General features: G+C 32.9%; 1 long non-coding RNA gene across 1 annotated transcript in view; it reads left to right on the top strand.

The window, feature by feature from the left end:
• Positions 1 to 14,014, top strand: part of LOC118012468 — a 175,309-nt gene extending 161,295 nt beyond the window's left edge. The window contains exons 2-3 of the long non-coding RNA XR_004679713.1: positions 9,654 to 9,747; positions 13,017 to 14,014. This is a non-coding gene — a long non-coding RNA (uncharacterized LOC118012468). The remainder of the gene's footprint in view (positions 1 to 9,653; positions 9,748 to 13,016) is intronic.
• The last annotated feature ends 2,022 nt before the right edge of the window (positions 14,015 to 16,036 follow it).

Below are 16,036 nucleotides of genomic sequence, written 5' to 3'. Positions count from 1 at the left end.
GAATTGACATTGTTTCATGGTTTGTATTACAATATTTCATAGAATTAAGTGAATTAAATATGTTAACTCTAATGCTTTTAGTTTAAACCATATGAAATTTCCAATATTCAGTCTTTTTTGAACAATAAAACAAACAATTTCACCTGGTTCAATCCAAAAGAGAGGCAGCCCAACATATTGAGATAATTTGTTTTTATTATTTTCCATTTGAATCAACTGAATATTTCATTTTATTTTTTGCTTCAATTGCTCTCTGTTGTAACCAGCCCATCAGTAGGTATTTTTAAATGTTTTATATTTAATTTTTACTGAACATACTAAGTTTTACTTCCATGCACTGATTTGCAGTTCATTGTACCAAGTTAAAATTCCATATTATATATATTTACATAGGGTGTATTTTTTGTATCTGTATCGACATTGGTATCTACAACTATATTCTCAGTGCTAAGGAAGGAATCATCAAAAAAATCACAGCATTATAAATGCCAGCAATATAGGGAACATTTAATATTTGATTCATTTTAAATAGCATTTGAAGCTTTATGAGAGAGATGGTATTAAGACTCAAATCACTTACAGAGCACAATGACCTGTAATGTTGTGTTTTAAACGTTTAAGTACTTCTTTTTCTGCATAGTCATTTCAGTTCATTATAAACTGAGAAGATGGAGCAAATCTCTGGAAATTCTTCGCATTTTATATGTATAGTTTTTGATTTGTTATCTTCGAAAGATCTAAAATGATATTCCAGTTATCTTTTGTATATCTCAAAAAAGAAACTTGACAAGGCAATCCTCTAAACATGAAAAATCTCTGATAAACAGGAGTGACTCAAGCTCTTTTGGGTTGCACTTGCTCCTATTTAGATTTCATTTTTTGATTTCTCAATTATCTCTCACTCAGTCAATAATAACCCCATCATTGTTTACTCCTGGAGGTAATTTGTGTAATCCAGACATCTTTTTCCATTTATAAGGATTTTATTCTTGTGTCAATGTGTTATTTTCTTTAATAAAACTCTTCATTATTTGGCAGGTTGGCATAATACTGAAATGATCTTGGTAGGATTTGAAATATTGTTCTCTTTTGGTAAAAGCTGTTTCCAGACATCATAAAATCAGGCATTACTACTGGCTCATAAAATTTCTCATGTAATATGGTTTCTTTTGCTGTTTATGTGTGCCTGCACCAAAACAAAAACAAAAACAAAAAAACCCAGAAAGTCAGAGCCTGATGTTTCCCCCAAACACTCACTGGTGACTTTGATATTCCAGTCGTATTAACCTCCTTTTCAGACATCACTAAGGATGATACTCCTATTCTTCTGTGCATTTATTTGCATTTTTCCTGCTTATCATTTTATTATTTCAACGTGTGGACATGTGAGGATTTCAACTCCTTGCATGAGATTCTAACATCTCTCCCTGATATCTTTTTGTTTCTATTGGAAAATTTGATTTTCCCAAGGTGCAACTACTTACTGCTTTTTTGTCAGTTATTCTGGCTAGCATCTCTTCTCTTAGGATAATATTGTAGGATTTATTTCCATTAATGAGGACCCTGCATTTTGGAGGACTGTTTTATTTTGTTTTGTTGATAATTTGAGAAGTCACTTTGGCTGAAGTATGCATTATATAAAAAGATTATGCTTTATATTATCAATGCCATAAATACTAGAAGGAGGGTATTTCCATATTATAGAACATTTAAAAGGTCTTATAGCATAAATTTGATGTTTTCTGTAAGCAGTTAATAATCTATAGCTGCATTTTGAAGCTGCTTATATTAAAAATCTTATGAGAACAGTTTTAGTTTCTATGCACATACTTAAAATTATATTTAAAAATTTTTGTAAGTTAATTTAAATATATCTTCCCTTTAATTCGTTTTCTTTTAAATTAGTCTTAATTAGCAAGTACTAATTAATAAGTCTACCATATTATATTAATTTTTTAAGCTAACATGATTTTCTTTTGTTTTTATACAGAGAACATTTTCTAAAAACATTTTCTCTGAGTTCTGATTCAGAATTTTCTACTTAAGATCCTACAACACTCTACTAGTTTGATTATTCAGTACAGTGGAGTCACTTTTAGGCTTGTTATTATCTTCATTACCACCATATAAATAAAGCATTATGGTTTATATTCAGATATGGATTTCTTTTTAGGTATTGAAGTAGATTTTTGATCGTTTCATGAAATCCATCTATATAGTAGTGTTTTTATTTGGGATTATAGTGTCTTATGTATCAAATGCCCCAAAATGTTACATCATAGCACCATTAAAATACTCGAAAATGTGTGAAACTTCTTTAAAGACTCCTAATTGTTGTGCACAAAAGCAATAGTGTCTCTGTCTCTGTCTCACACACACACACACACACATAAACACACACACACACACACAAGGTTATGGACCCATTTTCTGTTTCAACAGCAACAGAAACATCATTTTGGGGGGGCTAAATTCCAGTTCTTTTGGAATTTTTTATTTGGTGGCCTGAATTTCAGTATCACTTCCAAGGTTTTTGTTTTATTCTTCATGTTGGGCCCCCATCAATTTATATTATTTTGTTTATTTAAACACTGGGGTTAGTTACATATGTTAAAGAATAAATTGCTGACTGGTACAGCGAATGCCTATATTTTACCATCCTGCTTTAGAACTTAAAAATATTAATGATATCCTATTAAATGTTTATGAATTTCTGTGACCTGCCTCCAAAAGGGGGCAGTACAACTTTGGTATTTGACGTGTGAATGCCTTTTTTTTTTTTTTCCCCAAAGCATTCTCTTGTTTGCCCATAAAATTTCTTGTGATTCTTAATCATAGATTCATAAAATCATGGATTTGGAAGGGACCTTCAAGGTTACCATGTTTCGTAAGGAATTTAAGCATACCTTCTGATGTTGAAATTCCTTCTTTGATACCCCTATCTTTTGTCCAGTAATTCCATCTACCACCTTACCTCATTTTATTGCACTTCACAAATATTACTTTTTTTCATTTTTTGCACACATTGAAGGTTTGTGGCAGTCCTGCATTGGGCAAGTCTCTCAGTGCCATTTTTCCAATAGCATTTGCCCACTTTCTGTCTCTGTGTCACATTTTGGTAATATTTGCAATATTTCAAACTTCTTCATTATTATTACATTTGTTATAGTGATCAGTGACTATGACTTGTTGGAAAGCTCAGGTGGTAGCATTTTTTAGCAATAAAGTGTCTTTTAATTAAGGTATGTACATTGTTTAGACATAACTCTAGTACACACTGAATAGACTATATATAACATTTATATGCACTGGGGAACCGGAAAGTTCATTTGACTCACTTTATTGTAATATTTGCTTTATTGTGGTGATCTGGAACCAAATCTACAATATTTCCAAGGTATGCCTGTATGCTTTTAGCATAATCCTGAACAATGAAATCAGCAGTAATTATCACTGTTGCTTTTCTTCTCTTCTCTTCTCTCTCTCTGTTTTTTTTTTCCTCTGTAGACCTTCTTAGTATTGAAAAAATATTTTATTTCCAGCATTCTGGAAATGTAGGCAACTCCTGTTAATGATGATAATGAGAAAAAGAGGAACGTGATGTTTTTAAAAAGAAAATGGAGGTGATGTCAGTGGTAGCAATTTCTAAAGGTACCATGAGAAAGATAACAGGTATATATTGCTAGAATGTCTAATAGAGACTACTGAGTCAGGAGTCAGAAAGGCAAGAGGCAGAACCTGAGAAGACACGGTGAGAGTATCAGTATCATCCTAGTCATCCTATCAAAAAAAAAACATTGCCAACACTTAGAGCAAGGCAGAGAGCAACGTAGAGAGCGAGGTCACTAGTATATTTATCATTTCTAAAAGTAAAATAGCTTTAAAATATATAATAAAGCTATATAGAATAGTTTTATCGTTTATTTCTATAACACTACCACAGAGGAAATCCTTGAAAAGTTCTGGTTTCCATTTGAAAGAATAAATGGAAATGATTTCTTTGTAATGTCTTTGTTTTATTGACAGTAAACCTATTAACCTAGACTTTCATTTTCACATGATTTCAGTCTCCAAATCCTGTTTTTGTTTTTCTTTTTTTTTCTCTACAACATTTCTCAACCTTGAGTTCTCAATCCATAGTGGTCTTCAAGAACCTTATTTTTGAAGTTGGGAGACACTACATAGAATTAGAGTAATAAATAAGCTGCCAACTCACTTACTAGGTCCCAACCCTATTAGTTCATTAATTATCTATCAGCCAGCCCAATAGGATAACAAGCATAATGAATTTGTTATTGCCAGAATATTAATATGCATGTTCTTGGTACTATATTTGACAAAATGTTGTACATAATTCTTTCTGCCCAGAAAGGTTAGCTCTCAAGGTGTTTGCATATTATTATGCCCAAAAATCACTCACTGGTATTTCCCAAATAACAGATGTAATTAAGGTGGTCTGTAGTTTTAGAGAATGCTGGTGGGGAAAGAAAATAAGAAGAAACAAAGATTGCTGCTTTCCTTTCTCTAATGAAAAATAAATGTCATTTACTATTACACTTTAAATAGGCTGGTTATTATCAACCTTTATAGAAAGAACTTTAGTTTCTTTGGACTTTAAATATAGTTTCTTAACTGAAGCCAGATCATCTGGACAAGTTACAAGAGGGCTAAAGACAAGGCCTAATTTGTTGGACAGGATTTAGAATTACGTATGGTTCTTTGTTGTTTACGATGACAGGGGCGTATCCAATGAGGGAATTCTATGCTGTTCAACTAAATAGAACAGTTGCATTAAAACCATAAATAAAAGTTATGGAAGGTGCCCTAAATAAGTGATCTGGAATAAACCTAATAACGGACTTAACTGATACTAAGCAATGGCTTGAATACACTCAGGCTAAGATTATTCTCTGTGCTAAAAACAGTTGAGAGAAAAAATCTTCCATTCATTGCATGATTAGAACTCTTGTCATACTGAAGAAATTTGGAAACTTTAAAAAAGCAGACATGGCAAATAAGCAAGCAGACAAGGGTTAAATACATTTTTAATTCTTTGAATGTTTCATTTTTATTGAAATAAAAGACTGAAAGCTTTTATTTTATTCCATAGTGTTTTGCTGTGATCTGTTGCCATTCAGCCACATATGAAGTTTGTGCATTAGATTTTTTTAAAAAGTCACCTATTAGAATAAATGGGATCTTGAGGTCTACAAAATTACATCCTGCTTATGCTATGAGAGCAATCACCTATAGAAGTTTAGGTTTTGGTGGTTGAGCATCCAACTCTTGATTTTGGCTCAGGTCATGATCTCGGAGTCATAGAATTGAGCCCTGCGTGGAGCTGGACGTGGAACCTGCTTGAGATTTTCTCCTTCCTCCTCCCTTTGCCCTTACCCCCTACACTCACACTTTCTCCCTCTCTAAAAAAAAAAAAAAAAAGGAAGTTTAGGTTTTGATATAGTCCCATAGCTCAGGGAAGTAGAAAGCATGTTTTCTTTCTGTAAAAACTGCCAAAATTGAGAGGGCTATCCTATTTTAAGAAGGTATAGTTTCTCATAAAAAAATTTTTAATGAGTTAAAACCATAAATACAGGGGCGCCTGCGTGGCTCAGTCTTTAAGCGCCTGCCTTCGGCTCAGGTCATGATCCCAGGGTCCTGGGATCGAACCCTGCATCGGGCTCCCTGCTCTGCAGGAAGCCTGCTTCTCCCTCTCCCACTCCCCCTGCTTGTATTCCCTCTCTTGCTGTGTCTCTGTCAAATAAATAAATAAAATCTTAAAAAAAAAACATAAATATAATATCCCAGCATTGAGCCATACTTAATCTTAATGTCATTAGGCTTATAGAACATCACATTCGAAGCAAGACTGAGGTTTTTAGGATAAATCTTTAGTATTTATTATGCTTTATTATGTAAATTGTACAGGGACTTTATTCTTTAAATTGTACAGAAATAATAGAATGTATGTAGCACTAAATGAGGGCTTAGAAATCATCTCTTTGTAAGAAGAGTTGGAAGTGGACCCCCATGGTACTCTCCTTAGAGTGGGAAAGCTGATAAACCTTGCAAAAGGGTGGAAGGTGTAAGGCAGAAATTTATATGAAGATACATTAAGTAAGGCTTCCAGAACTACTGGAGATTTAGTTTAATGGACAGTGACTTCAAAAAATACTGTAGATAATTGTAGACTGCATGAGTTTGAAATCTAGCTCTGACAGTTATTGACTGTAACACCTTGGACGAGTTAATCTCTCGATTCCTCAATTTCCTTATCTGTACAATGGAGATGATAATAGTACTTCTTAGGACTGTTGTAAAAATTAATTAATGATAGTTAGATTTAGAAATCAATAAATGTTAGCTCTCATTACTGTATTTCAAAGCAAGGAAGAAGTGTCAGCATTTTAAAAAAATGTTGCAGACACTATTATCTGTAAGTTTGTATTTTTAAAGTGTAATATGTATACTTTGAATTCTTTTGTGATATATTGTGTTATTTACAGAGTTATTGGTTCTTATTAAAGTGTGTAATTTCCCTAAGGAAACACTAAACCTGTTCCCTACGACTTTTGTGTTAAGTATATTTAAATAGAGTCTGATTTATTTTTTAAAATGTGCATTCTTGTTAATTCATTGTTATTATTAACAGCAATTATTGCACCATTACCCTCAGTTAACTAAAATTACCTGGATTATGAGACATTAAGAGAGTTGGGTGTGGTAGCCTCAAAAGAGATGAAAAAGTTCTTGCAGCATAGGGAAATTATAATTTTTAAATCATTAATAGTTGTGAAGCATACTAAAGAGAAAAGCTGGATGCCTCACTGAATCATTGTAAAATGCTATACTCAGTTACTGGGAAGACCAACAAATAAAATCATCATCATATTTATTAAATGCTTTCAGGCTAGGGCTTGTTGGGAAATTATAATTTAGTTAAGGGAATAAAACAAACATGCCAAATCTTAATAATAAAAGATAGAAATAAGGGACCATAAGGGAGTACCTGATTAATTACCTAAGTAATTTGCAATAATTAGTGCTGGAAATCAGAAGAGAAAGAAAGCTTTTAGTGTCAGATTGATGGAAATTTCCTTCAAGGAGGAAGCAATATTTGAGCCAAGTTTTGGTTGATGAAGAGATGAGAGATAAACAGCAAAAGGCCGCTGAGGTCAAATAGTAAAAGATCATGAATCTTGCCAAAAGACATTGGGACTTGAATGCATAGCTGTAAACCAGAGGCAGACTTGCATCCGATCCTGCAGATTTGAGAGGTGGAATAGATTTGTGTTCATGAAGGCAGTTGGGAGGTCCATGATTGTTTACTAGCTATTAAGCCGCACTAGGTCTGGGAAAAGAATCAACTTTAGTCATAAACTAAAGATTGATGTTAACTTAATAGAAAAACCTGGTCTTTAGCAGCACATGCATGTAGAAAGAATACTTTATTAGGAGCACCTCCATACTAGGTAGGTAAGTGAAAATAAGTATAGTTTTCTTTAAAGGTTTAGTAGTTATTGAGATCACCATCCATATATAGAGCAGAGACTTGGAAATTTACCCCTATTTATTAGACTTTTCTTTTTCAGAAAGAATCTAAAGAATATGTGCGTATGAATATATTATTTTTATTCCAAAGTATTTCTGGACCTGTTTATAAGAAGTTTCAGAGCTAAAATGTTAACAGCCTATTTCATATTATTTTTAGTAACTTATGTTAGTGTGTATGTTGAAGGAAATGACTCAAGACTTTTTCTTTAAAAAAATTTTAGCTTTGCTCTTAGAGCAAATGATACTAGAACAGCTTTTCCCCCCTGCTAAGTTAGGGCCAAAAAATATTTAATTCTGAGACATTAAGGGCATGTTTATAGTTATATGTGTAGTTTTAGGTTAAATTCTCATTACAGAATATAATCTAGTTTTTTCTTGTTTGCCACAGTATTTTGTTGATTACCTATACAGTTTACTTAGGAGAATAGCACAACTTACAAAATATATTATCCATAAACATTATTTTAGTTTATCTGCATTGATTTATTGCTAAAGTCTTACATTTAAAGTTATTTCTTATCCTGAGCATCTCAGGATTATCTTTTAAGATTAGAAATATTACCTTAGAATAAAACTCAAGAAGTATTTTTATAAATGCTAATAATGAGTCTAGTAGTAGTGTTCATAAATTCTTATACCACTATTTTATAGGAACTATAGACCTTTTGCATTATAATCACCAGAGATGTCTATAAAAATAGACAATCCATGGCCTTAGCCTAGTTTCTCTGAATCAAGATCTCCAGCATGACACCTGGCAGGAATCTACATTTTAAAGTAGTACCTTTCGTTCCTTAAGTGCATTGTACTTTGAAATTCACTGCAACCACCATTTATGTCATACTTGTTAGTAGTCAGATTAGCAAGTTTTCAGTAGTTTTCATAGATATCTGTAGACAGTATTTTTTTGAAGTTAGTCTTATTGATCTGTAGAAATTAAATGAAATAATTGCAGGGAGATTGTTTCTTTGCCTGAAGAACAGATATCCTTCCTTAGTGGCTTTTAAAAAAAATATATCTACACCCTGGCCCAATATCTAAGAAATATACCGAGTCTCAATATAGTTAAAAGTGTCTCGAGTGTTTTTAATGTGCAGCTGAGACTGAGAAACTACACAGATGAGAGATCTACACTAATGACCAAAAGGAATAATCATGTTGTTTAATCCAAAAATTATTGATGTTTGGCTTGGGAATCCATAGTACTCAAAACCACGTACTAAAGGTATGGCACTCAGCCTCCAAATCCTATTTCCCTAACTGCTTGTCTTAGGCTTCTTTAAAAAATCAAGGAGAGTCAGAATCAAAATCTTTCAGCAAAGAACATTTTCTCTGGATAATCCTAATTCTCTTTTAGTGGCAATTTCTCTTAAAAGACTTCTGCAAAGCTTCCCTAGGTTGGTGGAAAGTACTGACTGGGTAATTTAAGTGACATTGACCTTTTTTTATGAGGACAGTAACTAGTTGATCTCCATGATACTGGCATTTATAAGCAACTCAGATGTAATCAAGAATATATTTTTGTAATCTATTTTGAATAAGGAAATATTTTCTAGGGTAGGGCTGTGTTCATGTAGGACATCAGAATCAATGTATTTAAAATTATATATTTTTTTAATGTTTTATTTATTTATTTATTTATTGAGAGCAAGCACAAATGGGGGCTTGGGGGGAGAGGTAGAGGGAGATGGAGAGAGAGAATCCCAAACTCGGAGCTTGATCCCACAACCCTGAGATCACGACCAGAGCTGAAATCAAGAGTAGGAAGCTCAACCAACCAAGTCACCCAGGCATACCTAAAATTATATTTCTTAACAATGCTTATAGAAGCTAAGTAGCCAGATAAAATTAGTACTGTAGAAAGTATAAAATTTTGTGACATGAATCAAAATATGTATTCGTAGAAATTTCTGATTCTTCTAAATAGAAAAATCTCATTATTACTACTGTTTATTTATATAAAATATGTCCTATGAGATACACTTCCCCTTATCCAAATTTACCAAATACAGTCATAAAGAATAATTTTGACATCTGCTTTTATATTTAAAATAAATGAAACAATATATCTTCAAATTCATATTTTCTTGTTTCTTTTTTAGATGCTTTTTGAGGAAATCAGTTTCTACATGTGGCAAGTAGACATTGAAGGTTATATGGTTTACAGACAAGATCTTTAAAACATAGATACTCAAGGTAAGTAATAAATACAACATCATGAATAATCTCATTTAAATGACTAGGATTTCCAGACTGTACTTTGAGTTGCAAAACTGGCTTTATCACTGGCCCTACCTAAGCAACCTCAAAACCACATTCATTCATATTCAGACACAAATTTGTATGCCCTAACACTATCTTGACAGGAATTATCATATTTCATTTATAACAGGCAATTGATAAAATTGATATATTATTATGGAAGTATATAAACCAATTAAGAAGAATGGAGAAGAAATGAAGTAGCTTCCATTAAAACTGTGAGCAGAACTCGGTAGTGTTTAATTTGAAAGAATAATTAAACAGAAACTACTATCCATTGCACTTTCTTCTTAATGTACTATATTCATTAATCAGTTCCTTAACTACATTAGAAACTTGTTCTTTAACCACTCCAAAAAACCCTGTCATAGTTTCAAATACTCACAGTATTACCTCTGAATACCAAACCTCTTTTCACTATTTCTCGAGTACCCAAAGATTTGTCTTGATCCATCATATCCTTTCATTTAGCATGTTCTGCTCATGCCTCCCATGACTGCTTACATGCTTACATTACTAAGTAAATTTTTGAATATATTTTGGTAGAATTTTGAGTGAGATATGAGGAGTACAAAATGCAAAAAAGGTATTTTAAAAAAATGTTGCATGTCAGGCAGGTACAATGTAACCTTGGAGAGTATGTGACCAGTAAATGGGGCGCTTTTGTTCAGCTCTAGAATCCTCTCTAGGTGGAAATAAGAGACCTGTAAAATCTGACTTTAAGATTTTTTCGGAAGAAACAAATATGGATTTTGAAAAGTCCTAATTTTTTAATGTCAGCACAAAATTTTGCCTGTGAAAAAACCTACTTTTGCCAACTGTGTGAACCAAATAAAACAGTTTACAGCCTCTGGTGCGGAAATTTTTTCCCTTTGTTCTATTTCTCTTTATTCTTTTAGAGTGCAAGTACTTTAGAGTCTATTTTTTCTTCTTAATTTGTGGGTAGCAGCTTACTGATTTGCTAGTTTTTTGTGATGAATATTGTCAGAAATGACTTATCTTGAAAATATAAATGACATTACTTATTTCTAATTCATTTCTATAGTTACATATGGTGAGTTGGTTACTTGGAACAGCTATTCAATTGTTTTCTGAATTATAATAATTAGACAATTATTTTTGTAGTTCCTTCATCTCCACAAGCTAAAACCAGATCCTTCCAATTTAAGAAAAAATAGCCATTAAGGGATTTTTTTTTTTTTAAAGGATCTTTTGCATAAAAAAAAACAGAGCTAAACATGCTCCGTAGTTCATTGTACATTGTCATCATTGGTCCATGCAAAGTACTGATATTATTTATTTATACATTTTATTTTTGTTTCTAGTCCCATACTCCTGACCTTGACCCATAGGGAACCATTCTAATATGATAGTCATTATAATAACTACTGAAACGCTCTCTTTGGTTTATATGTATTTTCATAATGTGAGTATTGTTTTATATACATGTTTTTAAATATTTTAAACAGAAAATTTCAAATAAATAAAAAAAAAGAGAATATATTATGACCCTTCATGGGTCTCTCAGTTGGGCTTGCGTTAATTATATCTCCACCCTGTCCCCTCCCCCATTTTATGTATATAAAATTTTATTATGCATATATGATATTATGCTGTGTATCTTGTTTTGTACCCTATTTTATTTTATTTAACCTTATGTGTTTATCATTTACTTAACGTTGTCATGTTTACATTGCTTCTAACTGCTGCATAGTATTCCACAGTTTGTAGCTACCATGTTTTAACTACCTATATTTCCCAGTGATTGCCACCCAGATTTTTTGTCACAACAAACACTGCTATGATAAATAGCCTCATACTTGTTTTATCATGGAACTTTGCAAGGATTTCTTTGGGATATATATCCAGGAGCACAACTGCTGGTAATAGGATACATGTTTATGCTTAATTTGACAAAGTCCTGCCAGTTGCTCTCCCAGTAACCCTCTCATTCCTGTCAACCCTTGACATTATTGAGCTTGCTAATATTTTCCATCTCATGTGCATAATTTTATAGCTTATTGTTTTAATTTTAATTCCTCTTATCAGTAATGAGTTTAAATACATTTTCATCTTTTTATTGGCCTTTTGGCTTCCCTTTTCTGAAATTGCTTGTTTGTACTCTTTATTTTTCGTATGGGTTCTTATCTTTCGATAAATGCTCTTTAAGAGTTTGTTGTATATTCTAGATATTCATTTCCTGTTAGTTTTAGATATTAAAAACTATCTGCTTCCATTATGTCAACTTTTTAATTTTGTGCATGATGCTCTTTGAGTAGACATCAATATTTTAAATATTTAATTAAAATATTTTCTTGATGTCTATTGTTTGTGTAGAGAAATAGTACTGATTTTTTGAAACTTTATCTTGGTTTTAACAACATTGCTGAGCTCTCTAATTCTTAATAGGTTCTTTTTTCTAGATAGATGATCATATATCAGTTCCAAATAATGGAAGTTTTCTTTCTACCTCTCCCATCCTCATACTTTTACTTTTTTCTTCTCTCTAATACCTTTGATCAATTCTTCTGGAAGTATGTTAAACAAGTAGTAATGGCAGTGGGCATCCCTAACTTATGCCCAGTCTTAAAAAGGATGCATCTAGTATCTCACTTCTCACTTAAGTATAATGCTTGCTGAAGGTTTTTAATATATAACCTTTACTAAATTAAGAAAGTTCTTCTATTTCTAGCTTGGTATGTATAAATAGCTATTGAACCCTATAAAATGTTTTTTATGCATCTTTGAAATAGTCACATGACATTTATCCTGTAGTGTATTAATGCTGTCAATTATATGAATAGAATTTCTAATATGAAACCATCCCTGCATTTCTAGTTTACATCCTACTTGATCATGGCATATTATTTTTAACACGTTATTTTTTGGTTAGCAAAAATTTTATTTTAGGATTTTAGAATCTACATTGTTTAAGTGTAATCTGCTGTAGTTGTTTTCTCTTCATTTTCCTTGTCTTATTTTGCAATTAAGATTACACTAGCCTAATAAAATAAGATGGGCAGCTTTTACTCATCTATTTTCTGAAAAAACTTTACAAGATATGAATTTGCTATTTCTTTAATGTATGTTAAAACTCATTTTAAACTCTCTAGTTCTGAGTATTTTTTCGAGATTTTTTGAATGCTATTGATGTCTTTAAGCAGTTTTTGATCTATTCAGATTTTTTCCTCTGTTTCTTCCAGTCTCCTCCCATAGGTACTGATGACACCTGACGGTCTCCTCACCTGCATGTATAGCCCAGACCCAGTTTCCTTTGACTGGGGAAAAACCTAGACAGTCTCAGTGTACACATCTAACTGAGCCATGGAATGGTCACCCCCCACCTTTTGAACTAACCAGGGATTCAGTGTTTTAACCCTGACCAATGGGCTCTGATGTTGCTTCACTTAAATTCCCACTGCCACATACCTAAATTAATTCTGTACTCCATTAGTTTGCTACTATTCCACAAACAGAAACTTTGGTTAAGAATGCCCTGTATTGACTTCTTTCATCTTCTAAAACTGTTGCCGTACTTCTGGTTACATGTGTTAAGGTTATGTAAAAAGTAAATATTTTGACAAAAGAATAACTAAAATATATAAGTTCAGGGAAGGTAAGTATTGGTAAAAGATAGGCAATCATCTGGTCTAATGTCCTTTACAGTATATACCAAATTGTAGTTAACCCTAGAAGATTTTCACTTCACCTCCAGAATTTGAAACTTTATAGTAACCACATATTATTAAAAGAAAAATTAAAGGTATTTCCACTTACAAAAATAAAAAAGAGTAGAGATTATAAGCAAGAATTTCATAGACCCACTAACAAGAAATTGTCAATAAACATATAATGGTTATAATTTTTGATACAGTTGAGTGTTTCTACCATCTTATTTCAGTTTTTTTCACACACCTGTGTATCTTCTTTTTAATCTTTTCTTACTTAAAAATAACAGCTTAGTATTTATATATCTTCCCTAAAGAGATTCTTATACATTCTGAAATCCTATTGTCTCTCTCACCTTCCCCAATTCCATCATGTTGCAACTATCTAAACAAAAAACTCTTGCAGTCAATTTTTCTTTTTCTTTTTCTTTGCTGCTAGCTATTTTTAAAGACAGCAAACTTTACCAAGATACTCTATCAGCATTACTTTATACACCATTGTTTAAATAAGTGTAGTATTTTTTCTTTTTCCTTAAAAAAAAAATCATTTTAATTCCAGTGCAGTTAACATACAGTGTTATATTAATTTCAGGTGTACAATATAGTAATTCAGCAATTCTATACATTTTCAGTGCTCATCACGATAAGTATACTTTTAATCCCCTTCACCTACTTTACCTATCCCCCCACCCACCTCCCCTCTGGTAAACATCAGTTTCTTCTCTATAGTTAAGAGTGTTTTTCAGTTTGTCTCTTTTTTTCTTTGTTTTGTTTCTTAAATTATACATATGAGTGAAATTCTATGGTACTTTTCTTTCTCTGACTGATATATTTCACTTAGCAGTATGCCCTCTAGATCTCTCTATGTCTTTGCAAATGGCAAGATCTCATTCTTTTTATAGCTGAGTAATATTCCATTGTGTATATATACCATATCTTCCTTATCCATTCATCTATAGATGGAGACGGGCTGTTTCCATATCTTGGCTGTTGTAAATAATGCTGTAATAAACAGAGGGGTGCACATATCTTTTCAAAATAGTGTTTTTGTATTCTTTAGATAAATACCCAGTAGTGGAATTATTGGATCATGGCAATTCTATGTTTAATTTTTGGGGGAACCTGCATACTGTTTTCACAGTGACTGCACCAGTTTGCATTCCCATCAAGAGTGCAAGAGGGTTCCTTTTTCTCCACATCCTTGCCAACACTTGTTGTTTCTTGTGTTTTTTATTTTAGCCATTATGAGAGGTATGAGTTGATACCTTGTTGTAGTTTTGATTTGCATTTCCCTGATGATTAAAGATGTTGAACATCTTTTCATGTGGGTGTTGGCCATCTGTATGTCTTCTTTGGGAAATGTCTGTTCATGTCTTCTACCCGTTTTTAATTGGATTATTTGATTATTTTGGGGGGGTATTAGGTTGTATCAGTTCTTTATATATTTTGGGTTCTGACCCTTCATTAGATGTGTCATTTGCAGATATCTTCTCCCATTTAATAGGTTACCTTTTAGTTTTTTTATTATGTTAATGACCATACATTACATCATTAGTTTTTGATGTAGTGTTCCATGATTCATTGTTTGCATATAACACCCAGTGCCCCATTCGATACATGCCCTCTTTAATACCCATCACCAAGCTAACCCATCCCCCCACCCCCTCCCCTCTAGAACCCCCAATTTGTTTCTCAGAGTCCATAGTCTCTCATGGTTCATCTCCCCCTCCAATTTCCCCCCCCCTTCATTTTTCCCTTCCTACTATCTTCTTTTTTTTTTTTTTTTAACATATAATGTATTATTTGTTTCAGAAGTACAGGTCTGTGATTCAACAGTCTTACACAATTCACAGTGCTCGGGCATTTGAATAGTAGTCTGAGTCCCTGCAGATATGGGGGCAGTCAATTTTTGTTTCAAGGCAATGATAGAAAAGAATCAAAAACAGAACTCTAACAGTTCACTTCCAGTTTTGTCCTTCCACAGTCGATAGGCTGCCTCCTGCCCTAGAACCCTGGGTTCCAAGGCCCAAGCACATTCACCAGTTCACAACAGTCCTCTATACCACCCTGCCTTCCCTAAGAATTTTCAAGTTTTCTTATTCTTGGCTTTTTCTGTCTATAATTCCTACTGGAGTTGATGCTTAGAGAGAGATTCAGCAGTTGTTCTAGTCCAACATCTTCGTGTTATCTTCCTGGAAGAAACTCTAACAAAAGAAACAACTCTGGAGGAAACTCTAACAAAAGCTTTACAGGTGTGTACTGATTTACCCAGGGATCACATTTCTAAAAATTTTTCCTAAGTGTATTATCAAGGATTATTTGGTGTGTCTGGGTCACTCATTCGGTTAAACGTCTGACTCTTGGTTTCGGCTCAGGTCATGGTCTCAGGGTCCTGGGATCAAGCCCCACACTCAGCAGGTTGTCTGCTTGAGATTCTTTCTCTCTCGCTTTCCCTCTGCCCCTCCTCCTGCTGGCTCTCTTTCTCTAAAATAAGAAAATACATCTTTAAAAAAAATAATTATTTTATCATGATGTTTGAAAACAACTAAAATGGC

The sequence above is a fragment of the Mirounga leonina genome, unplaced genomic scaffold, assembly GCF_011800145.1.
Source record: "Mirounga leonina isolate KUSES-001 unplaced genomic scaffold, KU_Mleo_1.0 Mir_151, whole genome shotgun sequence".
NCBI classification, from domain to species: domain Eukaryota; kingdom Metazoa; phylum Chordata; class Mammalia; order Carnivora; family Phocidae; genus Mirounga; species Mirounga leonina.
The sequence above is the reverse complement of the archived record's forward strand: the minus strand, read 5'-3'. Positions and strand labels throughout refer to the sequence as shown.